At 38.4% G+C, this 27,399-nt stretch overlaps 1 protein-coding gene across 23 annotated transcripts in view; it reads right to left on the bottom strand.

Annotated features, from left to right (window-relative positions):
* The window catches only part of ZBTB20 (zinc finger and BTB domain containing 20), a 466,833-nt gene that overhangs the window by 402,335 nt on the left and 37,099 nt on the right, over window positions 1-27,399 (bottom strand). For 17 of the 23 annotated variants that reach the window (XR_008211397.1, XR_008211398.1, XR_008211401.1 and 14 more), the window contains exon 2: window positions 4,562-4,621. The gene's annotated coding sequence lies outside the window, so the exon portion shown is untranslated. Of the gene's footprint in view, window positions 1-1,043; window positions 1,252-2,529; window positions 2,851-4,561; window positions 4,622-27,399 lie in introns of those variants that run through there. The other 6 variants (XM_052704493.1, XM_052704425.1, XM_052704418.1 and 3 more) reach the window with 3 other exon arrangements.

The following is a 27,399-nucleotide window of genomic DNA, read 5'->3' as shown; positions in this document are numbered from 1 at the left end:
TTGAATCAACATGACAAATACCACTGTTTATCAAATATGCACGCATAATTTTTGGTAAGGCTAATAAGGTTATTGGTATCAGCTATAGGCAATTGTTTTCTATACAGCATGAAGTAAACAACTTTAATGGCAACTGGCAAGTATCAGTGTTGTTAAAAGCAGTCATGGTATTAATACTGGATCAGATGGTTAAAGGGCATCCATCTAGTTGAAAGACTAAACCATCAGAATCCCTGTAGCCAATCAGGGGGAAAAAAATAAATAAATCAGAATCATCACAGCTGTTCCCCCTCCATTCCTCTCCCTTGCAGCCCTCCAGAAATTCTTTCAGAATTCTGCCATATCTTACAAATTCCTCTCAAGCAGTCCATCAAAGGTGAACATATCATAATACCCACTGTATTTCACTGACTGGTACCTCACTCAGCAATTCACACTAATACATTACCTCATGTTATCGGCTTTTGGAAACCAAATTCAGTCTTTTCTACCTATCAACAACAAAATCTCTTCAGCCATGGCAGAAAACAAAATCAAAGTTTGAGCTTCAGTTTTTATTTCCAACAAGAGCATTTACTGCTTATTTAAGACCTTGAAAGAAAGTATTTAACAAAAAAAAAAAAAAAAAAAAAAGCAAAATCTTTCTTTCAATAAACTCACTTCCCCCTGAAAGGCTTTGCTCTGTGTATGGATTTTTCATTCACTTTAATTATTTTCAAGTGCTTCTGCTCAAGTCAGTAAGAATTAAGTATCCACAACATCAATGTAGGTCCTAGTGCTAGATGTTATAAACAAAATGTTCTTCAGTGGCCTAAATCTGCGTAAGTAGGAAGTCTTGAGAATTTGGAAAATCCTTTTCCACAAGGAGTACTTCTGGGGACCCCATGACCTATGGGAATCAGTTCTCCAAGGATATGTTATGGTGCTTACACCGCATAGACAGCTCATCTCCCTGATCACAAACACATATGTAAATCCTTCCTTCTATCTTGTACTAAAACAAGAACGTTGCTAGTATTTCAATGAAGAAAGCTAAATCTCACCTGTAAGTGGCTGGTGCCAATCACAGCGACTGACAAGACACCATCACTGAATCATGGGAAATCTTGAATCGGAAGAGACACACAAGGATCACCGAATCCAACTCCTGGCCCTGCTCAGCACCAGCCCAAATCCAAACTCCATGTCTGAGAGCAGTGTCCAAACACTCCTTGAACTCCGGCACTTGGGACTGTGCCCACAGCCCTGGGCAGGCTGTTCCATGCCCAGCACCCTCTGGTGCAGGCCCTGTCCCCCACCCCCAGCTCCCTTCCCCTGACGCAGCTCCATGCCGTTCCCTCGGGCCCAGTCGCTGTCACACAGAGCAGAGCTCAGTGCTGCTCCCTGTGAGGAGCTGCAGCCGCCATCAGGCCTCCCCTCAGCTCCTCTGTCCTGTGGTGTGCTCAGCCCAGAGCATCAGACACTCCTCACACCTCTTGTCCTCCAGACCCTTAACCGTCCTCAGACCCCCCCTAGGGAATCCCTTGTACTTTTATGTCCATCTTATACAGTGGTGCTCATAACACCACAGTGAGGTGAGGCCTCACCGATGCAGACCAGAGTGGGAAATACATGAAGATTTAGTCAGGCACAGTAGCCAAACAAACTCAATTAGGCGCTTCATCAAAAGCAAATTGTAATCTTTCATAATCTCAGCAGTCACCTCTCTTTCTCTCACATGCAACCACATACACTCAAACTATAACGAAGGACAAAAACTTTTGCATTCCTGTTAAGTGTTTACAGCCCAGATATCTTCCTGGTTAATAAATATACATCATTAGTTCAACAAAAAGAAGAAAACAAGCTTTAAGTAAAAGCCCTTGGCAAACTTCAGATGGAAGAGCTCAGATGCATTTATGTGCAGACATTCACAGGAGGAAGAAGAGGAACTAAGGCTGAGGAAAACACACAGGATTCAGCTATTATCTCACCATAAGCTATGGACTTTGACTTGAACTAAGACTCCAAAAATAAACACAATTAACATTTAAATCCCAAGCTATATTTTCAGTGGTACCCTTCCTCTTATGATTATACACAAGCTCAAAAACAAAACCCCAGCTAACATCTACAGCTTTAAGCAACTTCAGCCCTTAGCCCCAAGGAACAGCTATCACCCAAACTTCCCACTGTATCCACAGGCTTCTACTGGCCCATTCTGAATTAAGAACACAATAAAACTGAAGATACAATAAAACTAAAATCAAAGAGAGAAGAAACAGACAAAACGAAGGTATGGAAGGTGTGATACAGGCATTTGGAAAACCAGGAAATATTACCTCTGGTAAATCTCATTTTTAAGTCTCCTCACTTTCACTATGCATTCCTGTTTGTAGTGCATACTTTCACATAGATTTATAGCTCCTCTGCACTGTTGCCCATAGTTACATCCCACACTTACAGGTAAACCTGCAACTCTCTTACTCCAGAAGGGAAGGAAATCAACAGTATGAAGTAAAGTATGAAAACAATTCTGCACTTACTGACCTGCACTCGGTTATATCTTCAGAATAGTTGCTTTAATATACAAGTTGTTGTTGAAGTTTGATTTAAAAAATCCCTGTCAGTTTCGACATTCAGGTGAAAGTATTGCTGCTGGCTCCAGAATAATTTGCATATCTTATCACTAAGTAAAATGTCTGAGGCGCGTACCAATCTGATGAAATTATAAACAAGAGTCCACAGAAGCACACATCTTCCTGTTTGATTTCTCTCCTCTTCACTCCTCCATAATAAATTGTAAGATCATCTCATTCTAGATGGAGGTTTAACTGTGCATGCAAAAAGGAAAATGAAAGCAGCCTATTCTTTTTCCACACTTTACACCGGACAAAATTGTGGATTCTGTGAACAAGCAGAAATGCTCAGTTCGTTACAATCTACTTTGTCTTTAACTGCCACACAAATGGTAGAAAATCCAATATGTTTTCATATATCTTGAACAACTTTTCCACACTCAACACAAACTAATACATAAAACTACACCTCTTTTACTGCTATGACTAATATACATACTTAGCTTTATGTCCTGCAATTAATCTCATCTACTTCAATAAGATTATTCATAATGCTGTAAGTGAAATACATGTGTAAATCCTTGCAGAGTCACGGCCTGAATTGTCAACAGCATTACATGGAACAATTAAATGCCCATGCCCAGAATGGCTCTTCAGAAAGATTAGAAGAAATCTTTAGGCGTAAGAGGTAACAAAATCTACTCCAGGGAGAGGCTATGAGAGGAAGAGTATTCAGGGGATTGTCCTCCCTTGAGGAATTCACCCATCACCAAACTATTCCTGTAATACTATATTCACCTTTTTCATTGACTACTTATCACCTTCTCTCACCACTCCTTTCTCACTCTCCATCACATCTTGCTACAGCTGCTTTGTGCCAAAAGACACAGGATATACATTTTTATTCTTTTGTGCAGTAACAGGGTTAGAGAACAGTCTGATCCTCGTTTTGACTAGCTCAGTAATAAACAGTTCACATGCTAATTTTAACTGAGCTGGATGCACAGTTGAACAAATGCACCAACTCTCCTTCTTAACTTATTACTGAATTGTTCACATGCTAGTCTCTCAACCCTCTCAGCGCAGATTACTTGCCCAGTATACTCCATGGACAATCTTTAATCTGTACTTTCTTTGAGTTCACTACAAGCTGCTGCTGCTGAAAACAAATACTAATACCTAAACTGTTTAGTTCCACCTACTGACAAGTAGCTTACCACCTAGTTTGCTCTGTAAATATTCAGAAGTTCCATGCAAAGTTACTCTGTACATTATTTATGTATTTATATAGAGCATTATTTATGTATTTAGTGTTTGACTGAAAGTCACAGCTTCAATACACACTTCTGCTCAACAAAGTCAATCCCTTAAAAGTTCAAATGAGTATTTGTCACAAACATTTCACCTCTACTAATGAACTGCATGAACAAATGATAGAAAATGCAAAGCTGTATTATGCTTAGCAGTTAACATTTTAATAAGGAGGAGATTAGCAATTTTTAATACCTCCAGTGCTTTGTTATATACAGTAGCACAATAACTGAATATTTTAATTGCTAATTATTTAGACCTCATTCAGTTCTCAGTCAGGCAAAACTCCCATTGAGGGATTCTTGCCTGAGAAAAGAGCTACAGGATTTGTCTTACTTTAATTTGAAAAAACTTCATATATCATAAAAACTATCAAGTTATAGCGAGACAAAAATCATTAAATCCTTAGCAATATTAAACTCTACTGAAAGTCCCACTGACTCCCAACGCCAATGTTTTTATATTAAGTAAAACAGATAATTGCAGTTTACCAATTGTTGCTTACCTGCATAATTTAGGCCCAGATATGCTGGTGCACTTAACGAGATCTAATAATATTTTGAGTCTTGTTATTGTACCCCTGCTTTTTTCCTAGGGGAAATCTCAGTTCAAATGTGATAGAGAAATAGCATTTCCAAACAGTTACACTAGCAACATCATCAAAACCCCCAGAAAGTAGCATTTAATTTTACCTTTTGACTTCGGACTCCAAAAGGGTTAAGAGCAGCTCTCAACAATTCTTTTTTATGCTGCTGTAAAAAAAAACAAAACAAAACAAAAAAAAAAAAACAAGCTTACTAAAGCTTATGTTTTGAGATTTGCACACAAAACATCTTGAGTTTTCATAACAGTCAAATAACTAGGAGTCAGCAGGGGAAGTGAGCAGAATACTGCATGTATGTGTGTGTGTGTGTGTATATATATATATGTATCAATATACAACTACCTGAAGGAAACAAAGCGGTCTTACACATTCACATTTAGCACACAGCTGACAAACAAATAAGCTAAATGCGCTAGCACTCAACATGACACATTCTGTGCATAGTTCAGAGAGAAAACTTACACAACTGAACACCAATCCAGTAGGTACCAACTCATATGACTTCATGCTTAAAAGAAAACATTTATTTTTTCCATTACAAGTAGTTTTTATCCCTAGCTGGAATAAAACAAATGGGTGCCACAACCAAAGTTTTGCTACTTGTTTTTATCTTCAAATGCATCTGTGGAAAAAGTTACAAGTAAATACTCCAAAAGTTCAAGAGTTTAAAGTGGTTCTTTCATGTTTCTTTAAAAAATGTGCAAGATATCCTTCCATCTGTTATATCTATAATTGGCTTTAGTGACTAAAATGATCAGAAAAATCTCTGTATAGACTGCTTTCCGAGAAAGAATTAAAAACAGACTTAGTACTATACAACAGAAGTTGACAAAGTGTTCAGAACTGGATACCAAACAGGAGTACTCTGATGTCAGAAATTAGACTCGGGCACTCTACTTCACCAGTTCAAAATAAGGCCTAGGGATCTAACCAGCATAATTTCCAAATCCGGTTATGAGAGGTTCACTCAGATTACAATTCCCAAGCCCAGTCCAGCCAGGCTTTGTGCTTTCTCACAGGAGCAGCAAGATCTATTCATCACTCCCAAGTACTGAACTTCCATCTAGGAACCCATGGCCAACCTAATTACAAGCTCAACCATGGCAGAAATGGGCTAACTAAGCTTAGCGGTATTCTGTAATCCTTCTCTGGTGAGGGGTTTTCAAAGCTACACACAGAGAGACATTTTAGTCACTGAGATTTTGACCCCTTTGTCACACCACAGAACTGAATCAACAGCAATTATTTGCCATAAGCTTGTTTTCCCAGATCTCAGATGATCTGCTGTATTAATGGACCTGTGATCTGCTACCTGCTAAAACTAAAATGCTACAGAAAAGAACTGCTCTTTGAAGCAATCTAGTTTATAAGGAAGGAAAGGATGCAATGCATTGCTTACTCAAGGTAAAGATGCTGCAATGACAGCAGGCCTTCCAGTTCATCATTTCCAGGCCTGACTTCCCACCTCTGTCTTGCTACTACAGAGGTGCTTCTGTTTCCTTCCTGCCTACACACTCACAACTTTGAGTATCTGCAGCCTTCCCTTTGTTTTCTGGGAGCTTTCTACCTCCAATCATAACCAACAAACCATGCCCTAAGTTCATCACTTGAAGACACTTCCCCAGCCTACATGGGTCAGTCATCAGCATCAGCTGCTGTATGGAGTCTTTCACTGTTTTCAGGGAAGATTTATTTTGCTCAAACTAAGGCTGTAGAGCACGTCTTTAGCTTTCATAAGGTCCGTCACTGCCTGAACAGACACACTGGATGGCAGCTGGTAGCACTTTCTAACATCACACAACCACAATCTCTAATCGTCTGACAGTTCTGCACTGACAATGAATAAAGCAAAACAGAAGGCCTAAAATATCGAGTAATGAGATCAGATTTTGACCTTTAGATGCTGCTACATGTATTGCACGAGGGTGTATGGTTTAAGCGATATAGGTGATAGCAGGAAACTGTGCTGCTTGCTTTGTTGTCTAAGTCATCTAACAACTAAAGCACTCTGTACTGGCTGGCAAACTATGTGCTGCAGTCAGAGATGACTTGAATCTCTCTACAGTATGCTGGGTGAGCCCAGGAAGAGTGCATTATGCTGGGGAATTCAAAATAAATGAAAAGCAGGAAAAAGCATAGGAAAATTGATCACGAGGGGAAGGAAAATCTTCTCTATTTAAAACTCATTGATTAGTTGGGCCTGCAGCGATACTTAGATGTTATCTCCTCAATCTCTGTTAAATCAGAAGTCTCAGGTCTTCTCTGGTCTACTGCAATTTCAAATTTTGTACAGCCATGACAAACACCTATCCTTTTCTTAGTTAAAGTTTTTGCTAGAAAATGCTACACAGAAGTCAGCGTAACTGTTATGTTATCTTGATGTATGTTATCTTGATTGTCACTATTTTTAATTAATCCTTCCCAAATTTCTGTAAGTCTGAGTTTAATAAGTGATAACATTTCTGCCACATAGTTTTTAATACTACTTTTATATGAGATTTAAGTTAATCAAGACTTACACTTGTGGTAGTTATTTGTTGGACTAACATGCTAACAGACCATATCATATCTAAAATTACAAGCTGTTCGTTTTGTTTTAAATTCCAATCTCCGTGTTTACATTTAATGGTTTCAGTTAGAGCAACAGCTTATTGGTGACTCAAATTATTTCAGATAATACCCTCTAAATCTGACATCATGAAAAACTATGCACACAGTTCAGGAAATAAACTTCAGTTCCACTGGAAATATAAGCCTTATGTATAAAGCAAAAGTGAATATTCTGCAGCATGAGCTTAGGATGGTCTTACTGGCCTCAAGGTCACAAAATATATCACAATCCTCAGTCTTGAGATAGTTTTCTAAAAAAAAAGTGTTTTCAGGGATGAAGTATATTAGTAAGAGATCTACCATAAAGATAAGAAACAAATGTACAACATAAACAGTTCTAAATTAGAAATGCTTCTTCCACTATGCCAGCTGCTTCTACAGTATCAACAGTAATAAATGTTAACAGGAAAGAACCATGTATACTCGTCCATTTCTTTATGATAATACCATATAAGGAGCATGGCCTTTTGACTTTGCTGTGAATGAAAAGAAACCTATTCAGTGAATTATCAACAAATTAAGTAAAACTAAGATAAATACATTCCATTCAATAATATGTAAAGAATGCATAAATTTACATTTCCCTTGCTTATGGAGCTTTTGCCAAAGGGATAGAAGATATTATAGGATAACAATTACACAAGAATCTTCTCTTTTTAAGGCTCTATGTACAAACAGTAACATTCAAAGAATAAAGATAAATTATATTAGCATTATTCCAATTCAATTCTTCCCAAACACAGTCTTCATATATGCAAACTAAACTCTGGCAGCACATAGACGAAAGGAATCACTGTTGATTAATGGCAAGAATATAGCACCAAGAGTTTCAAACAATGATTCACTGTGAGACTACCAGTAAATCTCTTGGACTTTTCAGGTTCAGTCAACCTGGCAATGAACATTGGGTAAAGTATGCCCTTAACAAAATGGACAATGCATCACAGTAATGCTCTTTTTGAAAAGAGACTCATGTGAATGTACTGCTTATGAAAAAAGCTAATCTGCCAAGCTGAGAGTTTCAACTCCTCTCATTTCCAGGACAGTACTGCAAGCAGCAGAAGATTCACTGTCACAGGCTTACTGCTGTCCCTCTGCCTTGAACTGAGGGACCGTAATGAGATTCTGTGGCTCGTTCAGTCTCTCCCATTGGACCTACAAGCACCAACAAATTACTATTGACCGTAGTAAAATCTTTTGTGATACAGACTTCTGTCTACTGAGAACTAGACTTGATTCACTACACAAGCTTGTTTGTCTGGAGGAAAAAAAAATAAATCAAATGACTAGCATTAAACTTCCATCATAAAGATAGATTCTAGAAAATTTCTACATGAAAACTGCCAGAAACAGACTACTGACTGGACCTGTGACCATAAAATAAACTGGATAAGAACTGGCTTTTTGGCAGGGGTGAGTTTTAAAGAATAATACCCAGTTTACAGTCCCACTGTTAAGGCAGGATAAAGTCCTCTAGAAAACAACTTAGCGCACTTCTAAATTCTATTTGAAGAGAACTATTTACCCACATTTACCTATACAGAAGGCTTAGATTAACTGTCCAGATCGAGAACAAAATGACCCTTGAAGACAATTAATGCACTGGAGGAAGGGAAGTAGCAGAGCATTCCATAACACCGTCTCCCAGCTTAACCTCCTCTTAACTTTATTTAACTCAACTTAAACAGAAAACATTGCCTGGAACATGAGAGGCAAATGTTATTTTTTAATACTGGTGGTACTAGTAACTAGCATATATAATTCTTCAGAAGGAAATACCAGTGCAGACAGTGAATTAAAACATGCCATGGTAACAGATGAAGACTTCAGTTGTCAACAAAATAGGCTATTAATTCTCACATAAACAGTCTTTCTACATCTTTGATTTTTAATATATAGACCAAAGATCACTCTCACATTTCAGCAGCTTTTGTCTTTTAATGCCAATCATTTCAACTGACTTTTCTTATGCCCCATGCTTTCTCTCACCCTTGGAAAAGGAGAGTGAAAAATATCAAATGGTATCTTACACTGCCAAGACCAGAGAAACACTTCAAACATTCCAAAAATTAGGCGATGACTTTGCTTAAGGTGGGGAGGGAATGTTATCAACAGTGGGGTGAATTCTTGCCTGGCAGCAGGAAAAAGAAAAAAAGAAACCCAAATCTCATTCTGTTTCAATCTATGCTAAGGTCTGGGCTATGTGAACAGCAACAGAGAACCACTGAATGTAGAACAGAGTAATTTGGTTGCTAATCATGTTTTCTTGTTATTGTTTACTTCTTCACCACCCCCAAGAAACAGACATGGAGATTCAAGAGGAAAGTGGAAAATTATTGGCCTGATTGTGACTACTGAAAGCAAAGATGCCCTGACAGATCCACTCAATTGAACTATCACCTGCCACAGCATGCAGTCCCACAAGGAGCAGTTCTAAATATATTTGTGAGAAACTCACACTGCTGCTGGCCTCTCCGTACCTACTCAAACGGCAAAGATGATTTCAGACTTCAGAGCTGTCAGCTTAGCACTTTTCACCAGAATGTAACTAATTCACAATTCAAGAAAACAGAAATATGATGTGCCTGTTCCTTATTTCTCTCTGCCACATTTTGGTTGCATTTCTAAAACAAAAAGAGGCTGACACTTTTCCTTGATTGAGATAAACCAAAAGCCACATTATAAGAGACTCCTCCATCCCTTGTTTCAGGCATCAGAAAGTAGGAATCAAAGGTATCTGCCTTTGTCAAAAAAAAAACAAACAAACAAAAAACCATCATCACCCTTAAAAATTAATTCCCTCAAAGCACTGGAAATAAGGAAAGCCGAAAGTAGAAGGGAAGATAAAGATGAATACTCCTCTCTCCCCAGAGATGAGAGATTGGTTAGTAGCTGGTTAGTTACAAGCAATAAATGACATCAGCCTCCCTACAATGAGTCTGGTTTCTCTCTGATGGTAACTGGTGAACAATCTCCTTGTCCTCCTCACAATCCTTGAGCCCTTTTCCATCATGTTTTCTTCCACTCTTCCTTTAAGTTGGGTAAGCAAGAGGGCAGTGTAGTAGAGTTTAGTTGCCCATCAGGATGAAAACACCACAGCAACACTTAACTCCTTGACGACTTTTCTCTCATCTCCTCCTTGGCAGGAACATCTTCAGATTTAAAAATCACTACATGAGCCAAGTATGAAAATAAATAAAGCTCAACATCTATAAAAAGTACACAGACTAACCTGCTTAATTATTAACAGGTAAACACAACAAATTCTGAATTATTTACTTACTCTTTTTCAACTACAAACCTCAGACTTTTAGAGCATGAAATACATGCTTTATTCTAGGACACAACACAGATATTTTTTAAGCCTGTGTGGACTTGTATTTTCTGAGGTGGATGTTTTGAAGAACAGACATTTCTTATAACCCCAAAATATCTTCCTCTCACCGAACCCTGATGGAACTTTAAATACAGAAATAGAAGTTTTAGTATAGAGATCCTGTACTCATGTGTTCACCAGTGAATGAGCTGGCTTGTTTCTAACTTGCAATTGAGTGAAAACGACATTTATGAGAGGCATATGCACCATCTCCTGTTTCTGTAGATCAGTTGAAAAAGAGCAGGATTAAGAGGCAAGCTGGTCAAGATTCCAGTCAGAAGTGTTGCAGTAAAAGATAATATTGAGTCAGGAAAAAAAGCCCACTCTCTACTCAGTAAAGACACTATGTTGAATCAAACCCTGTCTGCACCTCTAGTAAAAGAGAATGCCACAGGCCCATGATGACCCTGCAAGGTAACTGGTTCGTACCTGACCATTCTCATGTACTTTCTTCTTCCTATTTATTGTTGACCCTAACTAACTCAGTGCTAATTTGTTGCAGCATATCCTGCATCATATTGATAGCCTGTGACACGTTGGATATAAGGGCAAGTCCAAGATCCTTCCTGGAGATGTGCTAAAGCAGTGCACATGATGAAGTTGGAGCATACCCTTTCAAATCTCCAGCAGTCAACAGCTTAGAACAATGCTATCTCAATCTCTGCAACCTCAAGCCATCATACAGTCACTGTCATCCAGAAAAATGCTAAACCATTAACGTAGAATAAACACAGTTGTGAACCTCAGACTGTTTTTTCTTAATTACCTTTTCTTTGGGAACAATTTCATAATACTGATTAGGAAGCTTTGGATTAATAAAGATATACACACACTGAAGCTGCATATGTGAGAAAAGCCACTTAAAATCTATTCTAAAGTTTCCACACACAACCAGAAGTCTTTACAAGGATGTTAAGATAACATTTAGAAGGTGCTAACAGATCACTGATCACTCATTGCTTAATATAACACTATAATGCAATAGAAAGTACAGCAAAGATAACAGAGCAGCAAAATCCCAGGCTACAGTAAGTGAGAATAAGCCTAAACACAACAGCCATGGACACAGAAACAAAAGAGAAAGAAAAAAAAAAAAAACAACCAAGAAACTACTTACCCTACAAAGGCCTTCAGATACACAAGGACCACCAGCAACAGACCTACACCTCCCCCCTGCCAACCCTTAAATGAGGTCTGGGTAGATCCTGGTCTACCCCTTCTGGTCAATCAGGAACACTGCTTGCACCTGAGCTCCCGTGGGTTGGCCCTGCCTTCCCATCAGGTGCACAATCACTGCTTCAAGCTGTGACTCAGCATTTCTGCTATACTTCTACACACCTGCGTAAACATGGTATGTTATATCCTCTACTCCTAGTGACCATCATGGTCCACCCTATTTTGTTTCCTTGTTATCTGTTGCTGGTTTTAGGTCTTAATAATTTTGTTAATATTTACGTGCTACGCTTTGTTCTGCCTACCAAAGCCTTCCAGAGCTTCAATTCAGGAGATGAGGCACTTAATCACAGAACTGTCATATCTTCCAATTTAGGTGGCCTACTTACATTAGCAATGTTTTATTAGCACGTTATAGTCTATGTTTAATATTTAGTGTGTTGTGTGAAAACAGCTTACTGTGTACTGCTCATACAAATGACTTAACAAATTCTTTATGTTCAACACATAAAGAAAAAAAGTACAAGTAATATGTGTCTTTCATAGACATACCTCCCACCGTAAGAAAATAAGGACAAGCATCAGAAGTGCAGAGAAAATAATAAAAAAAAATGATAATGGAGTTAAAAATTAGCTTACAATGTCTGGATAAAAGAGGCAAAATTGGGGATATATGCACAATGTCCCCCCATTCTTTAACTTTTGATTTCAAATCTTCCTCTGGAGGCCTTGAAAGCTGCCTAGCCAAAGGAAAAGAGAACTTGCTGAAGCCTTTCAGTGGAGACAACTGTAACAAAGCACACAGAAAATGTCCCCTAAGCCTCTCACATTTTACCAGACCCACAAAGAAAAAGTAGGATTCTTGGCTGAGTTTATGAGCACTTCCATTTTTTCACTACATGGGTAGATTAGCTGTATACACCCTCATGAATTACGCAGCGCCTTTGCAGTGTGTTCTTAAGCAATGTTAGCTGGAAGCCCCAGTGAAAGATGTACTGTGTATGAGCAGCAGGTCATCCCAAATGACAGGCAAAGAAGACCCAAGTTTTCCTGGAACAGCTCTAAATCCTGGAAGGCCAACTCTGCTCTGGGCTGTATTAAAAAAGGGGGGGCCAGCAGGGAGAGAGAGGTGATTGTCCCCCTCTACTCCTCTACTCAGCTCTTGTGAGGCCCCACCTGCAGTACTGCGTCCAGGCCTAGGGCCTCCAGTACAAGAAGGACATGGAGCTTTTGGAGTGGGTCCAGAGGAGAGCCACTAAGATGATCAGAGGGCTGGAGCACCTTTCCTATGAGGAAGACAGGTTGAGGGAACTGGGCTTGTTTAGCTTGGAGAAGATTCCAGAGAGACCTCATTGTGGCCTTCCAGTACTTGAAGGGAGCTTATAAACAAGAGGGGGAATGCCTGTTTACAGTGGTGGATAGTGATAGGACAAGGGGGAATGGTTTTAAACTGAGACAGGAGAAGTTTAGGTTAGATATTAGGAGGAAGTTTTTCACACAGAGGTGGTGATGCACTGAACAGGTTGCCCAAGGAGGCTGTGGATGCCCCATCCCTGGAGGCATTCAAGGCCAGGCTGGATGTGGCTCTGGGCAGCCTGGTCTGCTGGTTGGCCACCCTGCTCATAGCAAGGGGGTTGAAACCAGATGGTCATCGTGGTCCTTTTCAACTCAGGCCATTCTATGATTCTATGATTCTATGAAAGCAGTTCTGAGTAAGGCATCCAGTTATCTAACTATAGAGATGTCTGTTTTGGAGGTACTGATGTCCAGAACTTATAACTGGAAAGGAATTTTAGCCCATCTTCATCTTTTAGTTGCAAGGAAAAGCATCCTGGTTTTCATTCTCTATTTAAATAGTGAATCAAAGGTACTCCTGCAGGCATTTGCAAGGGCCATATAAAGAGAATTCCTCAGCCTCACCTAAGTTGGGTCTACATGAAAGGACCCATAAAGCAGTTCCAATGCAATTCTTACTACCTTGGAAGTGCATGAAGAATGCATTTGGGCTAATGGCTTCAGCTTTTCTTAACTTTCAAATTGCTTGAACCACTTCAAGTAACGATGTCCTTTTTTACTGCCCTTGAAATAAATCAGAATAGTGACTCCTCCCAGGATGATAACCTTCTAGCAAGGGATGCCTCCAGGTTCCTCTGAAGCCCACAGTACTCTAGTAAATCAGAGAAACTTCATCAAAAAGTCAGGAATATTCTAAGTAATCAATGTGTTTTAGTTTTTTTTTATACTTCTGTTGTTCATTTTGTCAATATATCTATAAATCCTATGTAATGAGGTAGCTAAGACAGACGCTTAGGTTTTAGAAAATACAAGACTCATCTTCTGCAGAAGTATATGATCTCAGCCAAAGCATTTTTTCTACTGGTGAAGTATTTTCAGTATTATTTCAAAGGACCCTTGCTGTTTATTGTCATTCCTGACAAAATATTAGTTCCAAAGCTTTTCTAACTTTCTTCAGTTGACGTTTTGTGAGGTGACATTCAAAACCATTTTTTATTTTGAAACAAAACAAAAACAAAATGGAGCCTATTTCACATTCTTTTTATTCTTGTATTTTGCTGAATTCTTCAAAATTATTCCAACTCACGTACAACAATGACATCCGAAAACACAATACAGAATTTCAGTTCGTGTTTCCTCTGAAAAAAAATCTTTGAAAATGTATCTTTTCTCAGTTATACTCAGCGAGGGACATTAAAAATTCAATATTTGCCACTTTACAATGACTTATGGACACAAACTAGTTCCTTAGGCTGGTCTAAATGTAAGGGGAGTTATAAGTATGCACTTGAAACAGAACTAACGCCCACAATACAGCTCCAACCCTTATATCACTTTTTCATTTATTTTTTCCTATAATTTCTATAATCTGTTACAGATATAGTATTTATTTTTTATAATGATTAACATGTAAAAATTAGTACATAGAGACCAAGTAGTAAGAATGGATCTAATAAAAAATTAATATTTTTACAAAAATAACTATGAGATTAATCAATACGAAGACTGAGATATTCAGATCAGTAGGACATTTTTAGTTCTAATATTCATCCTGCTTTAAGGACATCAGGACAGTTTGATTTAGTAAAAATCTTAGCAGAGATATATCAGTACATATCAGTACACAGTATTTGGATTAAAACCATGTTGGAAGCTCTACTGCAAGATAGCAGATAACTCCATCATGTGAATGCCACTTATATAGAACAAAACTTGCATAAATTAAGGTCTGAAGGAAACAATTCAAGAGAGACTCTATATTTAAGTTGAAGAGTCCCCAGTAAAAGTGAATGGATATTCTGAGATGAAAGTAATCTTTACTGTAATTTTACCTAAATCAATCAGAGTCAAAAATTATTTCAAGTCATTCCTGTTAAAGACTTATGCTTATTATGCTGTAGAGTATTTAAATTATGAGCACAAGTACTTTACATAGTAGAGATCTGTTTCTTGACAAAACGTGATCCATTTTACACTACTATTTCATTACATATATATACGTGATCTACATATATGGCTTTTTTCTATATTTTCCTCAAACATACCCAGAAAGATCTTTTTTCTTTCCCCTGTTTAACGCAGGTCAATGGATTATCCATTTGTACTCATATGTTAAATTAGACAAATTTCTGAAATATATCATAAAAAACTGGTTTTCAGTTGATAAATTATGTATATTACAGCAAAGTTTACAGGTTCCAGCAAGACCAATGTTGTAGGCATTGCAGCGATACAGACTGTGAGACAGTTGTCCCTTGAAAGAACTCTTCTGACAAGACAGGCCAAGAGTGATAGAGCAGGGACTACTTTTTCAGATGTATTGAGACACAGAGGATGGAGCAGCTGGCTGAAAGTTATTCAGGAATTCAGTGACAGAGTGCTGAACTTTCATCACAAGTTACATTCCACTGCTTTAACAACAAAGCCTTCCTTCTTATCTATTAATTAATATAAAGGGCACAACAAAAATCCCAGTATTAATCTGCCGCATTAACTCAGCATTTCCAATCATCATACTGCTTTGCATTTGCATAATTCTAGCATTAAGAATTGCAAGGTACTATATAAACAGGATGGAGCAAAACCAAATAGAACTATATTATTCTTCCTTTCAAAGCAGTTAAAAACAACCAAACAAACCAACACAGAGGGATTAAGGGTAAAATAATCTCACCTAACTTTGGCCATCCAACAGACTGTTGTATAGGCTGCCTGTTCCACTACTGGAATGAGGTGACCATCTCAAGAGTGCAATTCCTTCTCATATCATACAAATGGCTAAGTCAGTCTCCAGAGAAGCCTCTCCTTTTCCTTTGTCAATAGAGATAGCTCAGAAGGCATGACTAAGCGCCAGCTGTTAAGATGGGTGAAATGTATATCCCTATCAATAGCATAAAGTAGATCTCCTCAGAGTTCCATTGATATCTTTTTTTCAGATGCAAAGCCAGGGTAGGCTTTCTATGTTGAAAAGATAGTGCACGCATGAAAAGTTAGGGGCATATTCCTAGAACAGTTAATGTTCTGACAATTCAGACAGTCAGAAGTCAGTTGCTTCTTAGCTTCTGGGCATGCTAAATGTTGGCCACCATATCTTCAGCTGCTAGCACTGTGAGCAAATGGCACTAAATTGCTGCATCTAGCTGAGACCGGTAGCACTGAGCACAAGACAGAACTCCAACAGGAATACTCAAGATGCTGACAGTGTAAGTAATGGCTATAAATAAAACTCACATCAAACATCAAAATGAGATTTTTCAAAGAAAGGTCATAACGGTCTGCTATCAGACTGCCATCACAAATCCTAGCAGTCAGAAAAGGAAGTACCTCTGAATCCCAGCAAAAATGAATGTGGCTGTGGCTGAAATAACCTTTAAAGAACAGAAATGCTTATATCATTCTCTCTGTAAACCCGAAGAGTGAATGTGGGGGTCTTACTGTCAGGCTACTGCTTCACAATTTAGCAAGTCTCTGTTTCAAATGGAAGTTACAAGCTAACAGCTCCCACAGTAGTGCTGGTATTGCCATTGGGAATGGTTATGCTAGCAGTGGAGAAGATTGGTAACTGCAGCAGCAGCTGCAGACCAGTGCCCATGCCTATGGCTGGGGCAGCACTAGGTTTCAAACACAGACTCTTGCCACATCCTGCAACATGTCTGCGATGACCAGTCAATCAGCTCACTTATTTAAGAGCGGAAGGACCTTCTACAGCCAAAGAAGAGCAACAGCCTTTTCTAGAAACAAAGCTGAACCTTCTACACGTGCATGATTTGTTGACCTGACCTGCTTTTTCCAGAAAGAGCTATGCTTAACAAACGAAACTTACTAGAAAAACACTCCATGGCCTCTACTCTTTCTCAAGATATGATGATGAGAAAACAAACAGTTGACTCAGTGACAAGCATCTTTTAAGAACCCATTTGCCAATAAAGATAATAGTTCTTACTTCAGGTACTAACTTGTCAATAGCACTTCTGCACAATTCTTTAAGGGCATGAAAGTAATCATAATGCTGTGCCAGAGCAATATCTTCCTAGCCATCTGCTACTGCAAGTGAACTATCCAAACCAGACCAACCTACATCATGCACAGGAATGATTTGTTAATGTTTATTTTCGCAGGGAGGAAAAAGAATATCTTAACTCTGAACTTTCCACTTTTGTTAATGATTAAAAAGTTATTTAAATATTAACCTTATTAAATTAATAATTTATATTACAGCCCTAAAATTTACCTACAATTCATATTAGCCAAATCTGTTTGTTGGTATGGGGGCAGGTAGTTGGAGTGGGTGAAGTATTCAGACAAAAGAAAGCTGTTTCCAATAGAAGGATACAGACCATGTTCTATTTGTCTCAGAATAACATCTATTATTTAGTGTGGAGCAAATATGTTCAAAAGCTAAATGGTCTCTTTCAAATGGCAGAGACTTTTTTTTAATTTTCTTTTTTCTTTTTTTTCTTTTTTGTTTAGTACAACGCGCCCCTGATATATCCAAATAGCTCTATTTAAAAGGCAATCTTTATTAGGTGATTTAAAAATGAGAATTACAATATCTACCAGCAAAAATTGCTCGACTGTTTACTTAGCACTTATTTACAGAGGCCAATTACTTTAGCAATGGACAAGATGAAATCTGTAACAAAAAATGGGACTTTAATGTTAAATTAGAACAGAGTTATTTTGTTTCTAGGTCTGGTTACCTAAAATGAGGAACAATGACTGAAAACTGTATCATACTACAACAATAACTGGTGCCCCAAATGTTTTCCATCACAAATGTCCCTGGCAGGATTCCAGTTCTACAAGAAAAACTTACCTGAAAAACAACTCCAGGTTAGATGAAGAACAAAAGAAAAAAGGCTTCCTGACTTCCAGCCTTGTGCTTGGATGATCACATTACTTTTTCTGAACGTAAGAGATTCATTTTCTCCTTTTTTTCAATGAAAAAAACCTGGCATTTTTGAAATTTACCTCACACATCCAACTGTGCATCCGGCTCTGTGTCACCCACTATCGTGACTAAAATCAAACATCAGATAGGCACTGCAGCTATTCAAATCAGAAAGCGAAGACAGAAAGCCAGTCCTTACAATACTATCTGTGCTGACCCCTTGTAGCATGTGGTATTTCTGCTCCAACACACACACTCACACAAATCCTCCATGTGATACCACAGGCAGTGCATTCCAGTTACACCAAGCCCCACTCATTTAAAAAGTCAAGAGTTAACAGCAGGATGTTGTGTGAGGAAAAAAGCTGAACTTAGGAACATATTCAGATTGCCATTGCCCAAAATTCTGAGTAATGTTCCAGATATGTTATGTTAATCTGTTACACAAGATTGTCTGTAATGTGAATATTTTTGTAAGAAGTACTGAGGGTGGTGTTGGGGGTTGGATGAAGGCAGGTGGCCAAAGTTATTACTGAATTGAAGAGGATTATTTTAATTATTATTGGACTATTAACCCTCTGCTTGGTTCTATTTAGCCAGTTGCACTGTGTTTATGAGTAATATGATTTATAACCGTTCTACTTGAAATTACTGTTGATCACTGAGCATTTGGGAATAAAAATACATATGATTAGATGTGCAAAGCTCATTTGGTGGCAGTTTTATGCATAGACTGGGTTTCTAGCTACTAAAAAAAATAGCTTTTAATAATGAGATATCAGAGAAAAAGCAGGGAGAAATGATATTTTATGTATATTATGTGATCTGTGTATTCTAGATGTACCTCATAATGAACGTGACCAAATACTAAACACGAACTGAAGAACAAACCTTTTGTGTTGATGCAAAATTTGAGTGGCAGGAAAAAAAAAACCAGCAGAAGATAAGGGTTTTCATTCACAATGCAATGTAAATTAAAAAACCATGGATACAAAGGAGTAGAAACAAGAAAGGTAATATAACAAACTTACATTTCACCCTCCATCATTACAAGGATCAAAACAGGGGGCATACATCTTCATTCTGGTCAGATGGCCACTATAAGAATAAATTACAGTAGCTCATACAAGAAATAAAAATATCAAGGACTCGGTTATGTATTAAATTGAAACAAAGCAAACCAAGACACAAAACAAAAAAGAAAAGAAAAAGAAAAAAAAAGCAACAAATCACAAAGTGTTGGTTTCTTTTTGTGTTGTTTTTTTGTTCGTTTGTCTAATGAATGGCAAAACATAGATGGAAGTATGGTGTAACTTTTTACATGCCCGTTTGCCTTTAACTTTACTGGAAGTAGCAGAAAGCTCCGAGAATTCTTTTACCAAACCTATTTTCATTTTAAATAGGTCTTGATGGTGCTGTAGCTTCAGAGCCAAAAAAAGATAATCAAGGCCAAATCTGATATGGTCATGCTATCATGGCAGAAAAGCTTTTGTGAGGATTTGATGTTGTACCCGTGTTTGTACATCTGGCCCCCGACAGACCTTGGAAGACTTAGACATCTAGGGATACTTACATGGATTATTAAATGGCCTGTTAGCAGAAGGGGTGGCTTCAGGACACTGCCACATTTGAATTCAGTGTATGCAGCCGGACTCTGACATTTCATTTGGATACTTAGAGCATTAATGTTATTATATCCTGTAGACCTATATTAACAAGTTTGATGTAACAGATGGGAGCTTTTTCCAAAAAAATGTAAACAGCTGAGCCAAGAGCCAGCACGTTCTATGGACAGACCCTACAGTGAAATATAGCACTCTACTGTTTATTCCAAACACATAACAGCACTGTAAGTAGACCACTTTGTACAGTGAAGAAATACACTAAATGTAAAAAGTAAGCCTCAACAATTTCTTTTCGTACGTTCAGGTTTTTTGTTCCTGTTGTTGTTGTTTTTTAATAAACATGCTCCCTCTAATTCTCTGCTTCAGACCTATCCAAAATAAAATGACTGAAATATTGTCCTCTATTAACCAGGGCAGATTAATCTGGACCAAACCTCACTGAGTCTTCTTGCAGGGCATACTCAACATCACCACATTCCTGAGTACAAATATGATGCTCACTTTAGCATTAACTGTTATACAAGACTTTACTGGCTGTCTGTAATATGAACATTTTGCTGAAGTCATTTTAAAAAGTCTGCTCCTTAGTAAGTAAAATAATTAAATTGCTTCACAAAGAAGAGAAGCACAAGAAAGCTTTTTATTTTTTAAAGGAAATGAGTTTTAACTGTTCTTGCTGAATTAGCCTGTGCAAATTCTGCCTTGAGTTGCATGCTTGGTCTTGCACATATATTTTAGGGGCATTCTTCAGGTCGTATATTTGCCATAACACAACTGAAATGATCAACCATAGCCACATCTGACTGGGGTTGCTTCTTGTATGCTTTCTGCGATGCAATAATAAAAGATACTTAAAGTTCAGTGCTCTGGAACGCTAACTCTAATTATTGCAATGTTTACTACAGGAAATTATCTGCTGGATGATTCTGCCCAGAATCCCCAACAGGAAATGGGATATATTTCTGTTTGCAGAGAGAAACAGAAAGCTCACGCATTGTTTGCAGGCTGCCTGAAGCCTCCTCTCTGTTAGTGAGAATGAAAGACAGAAAAATGCAGCTCTTCCACAGATGCAATATGCAACAGATTCCTAGAACAGGATCTGAACGAGTTGTTGGTTTTTCCTTAGGAAAATAAGAAGACCCAACTGGTATAGAGCAGTGCCCCCAAGGTGATAATGGTGTGATCTTATTCAGATAAAGAAATAAAAGGAAAGAAAGTTAAAAAAAAAAATAAAATTCCCTGTTCACAACGGACAGACAGTAAAAGCAGAGCAGACCCAGAAGATGGGATCTGTTTAAAAGTAGCACTGAACCACTGTGGACAGAGTCCCCCCTCAAATGCCCTTTTATTATGACTCTCTTCTCCCTCACTAAGTCCATAACATGTTTCTGTAACAAGTTAAGGACTTATCAGAGAACAAATATCCACATTTATTAGGCTTATGACAGTATAATAACCAATCCAAACGGTTCTGGCATGGCAACCGCCATTTTGCACTTCTCTGTGTCTAACTTCCTTCATCAATTTGCACTCTCAATCACTTTGCACTTCCATTTCCTGTCCCAGGGCCAGGTTTTCAGTGCTCTGTGTTCATCTCCAGCTCTCTCTGCAGCTTTATGTGACAACCAAACTGACTCCCCTGCCGTCATCTGGGATACTTTTAACATTAACTAGGCAAAGTCCACATTCTGTTACTTCAAATATTTCTCAAGCATGTATTCACTCTGTGCTTTTGAGATCACCAGACTTTAGTTTACATTCTTTAAGGCTTGATTTTTGCCCCAAGTCCAGTGTTTTTCTAATATAACGTTTATATAAAACAAATGTTCCAGTACATAAAGGAATGAAGGAGGTATTTGGCTGCCTTTAATTTTGCATGTGTTTAATGTTACCTGAGAGAAATGTACCCATTTTCATTTTGAGTCTCATCCACAAACTATGCTGGGTGACTGAGCACGCCTGCTGCTTACAGAAAGGAAATGAAGCTAAGAACAAGTGCTGGATGTTCAGTGGCGCAACTCAACAGCTCGTAGGCAATGTTTGCTTTCTGTTCAACACTCTGTACCTCTGACTTTTTCTGTCACATCCAGAGGATTCAAATCCAGAGGCAATAGGGCTGACAGTTCTTGTTTGGCTTCCCGCAGACAGAAACCCACTAGACATTTCTGGTCTGGGTTCAGCTACCAGACTCATCTTCTAGTTGTGGGAGCGGAGATGAAAGCAGCGTATTTCAATTAGGCTCACCATAGAGGTGATCTGGAGCTGTGAATTAATTGAAGACCAAGAGGGACAGCCCCTGCATAATAGAGGCCATGGAGTCTCACTCTGTAATTACAGTTAAGTTCAGCCCCATGTCAAATAGAAATCAAAGGTGATCATTAGGCCCATCTCTAATCAGATGGTTCTTTCCCTCATCATGAAGTGCAAAAAAATCCCATGTTTCTTCCTATTTCAAAAAGCCATTTGGGTTGAAAATGAACTTGTGTGAAAGATCTTTATTCCTTTGTGGACACAAGTTTTCCACTGTTGCATGGAAAGACCAGAACAATGACAGTATTGGGAAGAGAAGTGGCGGGGGGGAAGGAAAACTGCCTTTTTGGCAGTACTCACAGAACACTACTTAGGGTAGGTGGAGTCCTGCTGGGTTTAACCAACTGTTCAGATCCCCTGTAACATTTTACCGGCCCCCAGCTTCATACTGTACATCTCAGAACAAGACAAAAAAGCTCATATATACGTATATTTTAAAAGACACAAAACTCTTGAGTACACATCCAAAGCAGATCAATTGCCTTTGCAACATTCTCAGAACAAAATGTTCCACCAGCAGATCTGATAAGAAGAGCCAAAAAATGGAAAACACTTGCTACCAATTTATTGTAGTCACCCATAAACTATTACTAGAACATTATGTATTGGGGTTCAAGCCAGAAAGCTATTAAAGCGGACTACACTAGTGTCTCTCCACTATGCTACTGAAGCATTAATAAGTCCTTAGAGAATTGTGTTTATGTTGAAAGAATCATCTTATAATCAAATTTCCACACATAAAAAAAAGCAGCTCTTTTTAGAACAACTGTGTGCCTTTGCTCTCTCCCCCACATTGGCTACTGTCTCCACAAATACCATCATTTTCTATGTTTCTGTCTGGCCCAAACCCTGACGTACATTCTTTGTGTTCCAAGCTGGACAAGTTTCAAGATAAATGGTGCTAATTGACAGTGTTAATGGGAGCAGGATGTACCACATCCCTTCCCCTGTTGTCTCTGCCTAAGTGTCTTTCTCACTCCTTAAGGTCATTTTTAGTATAAGAAGAAAAAGAGTTAAAAGATAATGCTAAAAGGGTATAATTACTTTTTTTTTTTTTTTTTTTTTAACTTTTAACATAAATAATAAACATCCAGTGTTCTATGGGACTGTGTTTCCAATTCCTGTTACAGGAAAACCTCTAATAAATCAAAAATCTCCTTTTCCATTTAAGAGAGAACAGCGATATGCGGAAAGATGCTGATTAACCCCATGACTTACTGTTTTACCTCAACACTTATGTTTTTCTTTTGAAAAGGTATATGCTCTCTTGTCAGACTCTTTCCTCTGACATTACACAGGTGTAAAGCACATAGAATAGCAGGTCAAGAAGAATGATAGCAGTTCCTCAAGCACCGGGAGCTCCTTAAAACACTAAGTCTTAAAATGAACTGGGCCACCAGACAGACTTCAACTTCGATCTTAATTAAGTACAAAGAGACCTGAAGTTCTAAGAAGGCAAAACCTTGTATGCATCTATTTATATTATCCTGAGCAATTAGTTTAGTTTTGAAATTTGCAGTATTTCTTCTCATGGTTATCAGTAGTATCATCAACACTGCATTTCTTCTCATTAGTAGTAGTAGTATCATCAACACCATCACATGAGAATTTCAGCCATATTTCTGCTCACAAGAGCTCACAAGAACAGCAGAGAATTTGGGAAAGGGCAAACTTAAGATAACATAACACCACTTATGATTTCTGCTTTCAATCACAGCAATATTCTTATGGTTTGGAATCACTGGGAAAGCTCTCCTGTTTGCTAACTTGTAGACTGTTCTCATGGACAAGAAAAAGTTAAACTTCTGTGCAAATAAGGAGAATCTTCAGCAACAAAATATCAATTCAGTGCCCATAACTACCTATTCTGTGAATTTATTGGACAAATGGCATTGAATTTGATCAGGCCATATTGATACACTTGAGTTCAAATAGTCTGATTTGAAGAAATGTTAAGAACTTGCAGCTCTCAATGACGTCAATGGAAATCGCAGAAGCTTAGCGTCTCTTTCACTTACCCCAGTAGTACACACCAGGAAAAAAAAGGGGGGGAGGAAGAGCAGATCAAACTTATCTCTCAAGTCACTTCACTCTATCGCACTGCATTTTTTATTATCTCTTGATTAATGACTATGGGATATATTGCTTCCTCATGCAGCACATTTAGGTGTGGAGCTTTTCTAATTGCTTGTGTAACTAATTACATTCCAATCAAACACACACCAAAAATAATAAGCAATCACTTCCGTATGTACTAGTTCACAGGACACCAGACAGTGATTTTGCACAGACAAACAAACCAAACCTACATCTAAACCTTTCCCTGCAGTTTGACCCTTCCCAGCACGCCTCAAGCTCTGCTGTCATCATGAGAGTCAACAAAATCTTCAACTCAAGAAGTCCTTCTGATTGTTGAAAGGACACAGGAACAGGTGCTGGCACAACAACATGTCAGTGAGCTGTTTTAAGCGAGACCCCTAGCGTAATTCTGAAACTCTCACTATGCCAGGAAGAGAAGAAATAAGAAGACATTAGCAGGCAAATCTACAGCCAGAAAGGCCCAGGAAGGCCCAGATCTCAGACTTTACCTAGAACTTATTCAATTACTGAATCATTACACCTTCTATTTCAACTCCATTAGTGCATACACTTGCAAAAAAGTTGTCCACTGCTTCACTGAAGGGTTTACATTAAGACAGAAGGCTGGTGCCCAAGAGAAATGTCCTAGATGTTGCCTATGCCTAAAAGGCAAGATGTGCCTAATAAGATATTTCTGTAAAGTGAAACTGAAGTATGATATTAATAAAAAATAAACGACGTTAACTTATGTTAAATCCTTCTCCTCCAAAAATACACAAGTGAAAAAACCTTACCCATCAGTACTAATGCACAAGCAAGTCCTCTCCATCTGCCAAATATGTAGGTCATTTAAATGAGTGACAGAGACAAAGAGGCCTGATTTTAATTCATGAGATATTCCTGCTAATAGCAAAGTTATTGAGACATCTGTTAAAAGCCTGACCTGTTACAATGGGGGGATATCTAAAATGACTGAAATTTGTATTTAAACTAATGCTACACTATTTTATTGGGCATTTTAAAAAGGTATTGCTATTAATGAAAACATTATATAAATTAGAAACAGGCCTGCAATAATCCTCCAGATAAAATCTAGCACTGTGTTCTAAAGCTATGGTATGAGCTTTTATTTGTGTGCACACTACTTGTATATATTACAATAGAGCAGTTATTAAAAAAAAAAAAGAGTCATAAGCCCAGTTTAAAGTTTGGCAGGGAACAGTTGGCAGACTATTAAAAACAAAAAAGTAAATATGTTTCATGGTCTCTATGTAATTGAACATTCTTCAAATTCCTCTAATGGAAATATCAATAAAGTGGAAATCCTTGAAACACGGATACAGGTAGATAAATGTGACTGAGGGCAAATGTCTCTGCCCAGAATGAATAATGGCCCTTCAGACAAAAAAAAAAAAAAAAAAAAAAAAAGAAGTATTTAAAAGAAGTATTTAATAATGTGCCACTCACTCATTAATAGCAATGAAATTAGGCTTTTGCTTTTGGGGTAGCGGTGAGGTAGACAGAGGGAGGTGGCAAATGCATGACGAACGCTTCCATGAGGACTGCTCAGCGGGTGCAAGGTAAACAGGAAGTCAGCACACAGGGAAAGGAAGCTCAGCATTAAGACAAACCCTCCAAAGTGGGATTTGGGACTGGGCTGTGAGATGTAGTGAAGATAAAGTCTATTCTGTCATTGCTTTCAGAAGACTAGGTCTTACGATGTATGAGATGTGTCATATAGGTGGTAAGTATTTTGTCTCAGAGACTGGATGCTTTTTCAGGAGCTCTTCACTGAATGCTTTGCTTCACACCAGCTCATTTCCAAAAGCCAGTGTTGGAATCACAGAATCACTGAATCACCAAGGTTGGAAAAGACCTCCAAGATCATCCAGTTCAATCATACACCTATCACCAATATTTCTCACTAAACCATATCCCTCAGTACAACATCTAAATGTTTCTTGAACAACTCCATGTCGGTGAATCCCCACCTTCCTGGGCAGTCTGACCGCTTTCTCAGAGAAGTATTTCCTAACATCCAGCCTGAATCTCCCCTGATTCTGAAGCCATTCCCTTTAGTCCTATTGGTAGTTACATGAAAGAAGATGCCGACTTCCACCTCATCACAGCCTCCCTTCAGGCGGCTGTAGAGTGCAATGAGGTCTCCCCTGAGCCTCCTCTTCTCCACACTGAACAATCCCAGCTCCCTCAGCCGCTCCCCGTAAGACTTGTGCTCCAGACCCCTCACCAGCTTAGCTGCCCTTCTCTGAACACGCTTCAGGCCTCAATGTCTTTCTTGTAATGAGGGACCCAAAACTGAACACAGTAGTCAAGGTGAAGCCTCACCAGGAGAAAACTGTGGGAAAGAGTGTTGAAGGCTTTGCTGAAGTCTAGATGGGCTACGGTAAAAGCCTCTCCCTCACCCACCAGGTAGATCACTTGATCACAGAAGATCAGGCTTGTCAAGCAGAGAAAGGAGTTACAGTGAAGAACCTGTAGGTCTTTATTTCACTTCCTAAGAGAACACTCAACACAACACCTCAACTCCAAATCAAAGTGAAATCTGTGTTTGTACCAACCTTTCTTCTCTTTCACCTTCCATTCTTGCTTCCCAAGATGGATTATAACCACAGAAATGGAAGCTGTAGACTTTCTGCAAGATGGCTACTGCTCTGGATTCCTTGTGGACAGATGAGACACTGAAATGCACAGTTCCAACTACATAAACAAACAGGTATAGCAATAACAAGATTCCAAAAACCTGTGAATCACAATACAGGGTAAAATAGAGCTCTAAAAGTTTAACATGAGACAACCCATATGTCTTTTTCATTTAGTTTATGCTTTCCTTTTTCTGAATCTAAAAATCCTGAGTAGTAGAGCAATATAATTTCATCAGAAACGTGTTTCTGTTTATAAGAAGAAAGCTCAAACACACTCTTGTTTAAAACTTGTGGATCAGCCAAGATAAACTCAATACCTATGACAAAAACACTAGCATATGCAGAAATAAAAGGTATAATACATGTTTCTCTGCCATTATAAGATATTACACATCTCTCCAGCATCCATTTAGGTCATACTATACAGCCAACTGATGAACCACCCATGTAAAATCTAGTCTCTTTTTTTTTTTAAATCAGCAGGGCAGAGATCTGGGTTTTACTGCTTCTCTAAAGATATTCTACAGATGTTCACAGTTTTATAAATGTCTTCATTTTTTTCCCCTCACAATCACTGTTTTACCCCTTTCCTTATTGCTTTTTTCTTTTTCAATTGCTGTGTGAGGCATCAACATGCAACGTGAAATACATATACCAGGGAGACAAAGTGCCTCAACTGAAAGC

The sequence above is a fragment of the Tympanuchus pallidicinctus genome, unplaced genomic scaffold (genome assembly GCF_026119805.1).
Source record: "Tympanuchus pallidicinctus isolate F22 unplaced genomic scaffold, pur_lepc_1.0 scaffold10, whole genome shotgun sequence".
NCBI classification, from domain to species: Eukaryota; Metazoa; Chordata; class Aves; order Galliformes; family Phasianidae; genus Tympanuchus; species Tympanuchus pallidicinctus.
Note: the sequence above shows the minus strand (reverse complement) of the source record. Positions and strands in the feature narration are given on the sequence as shown.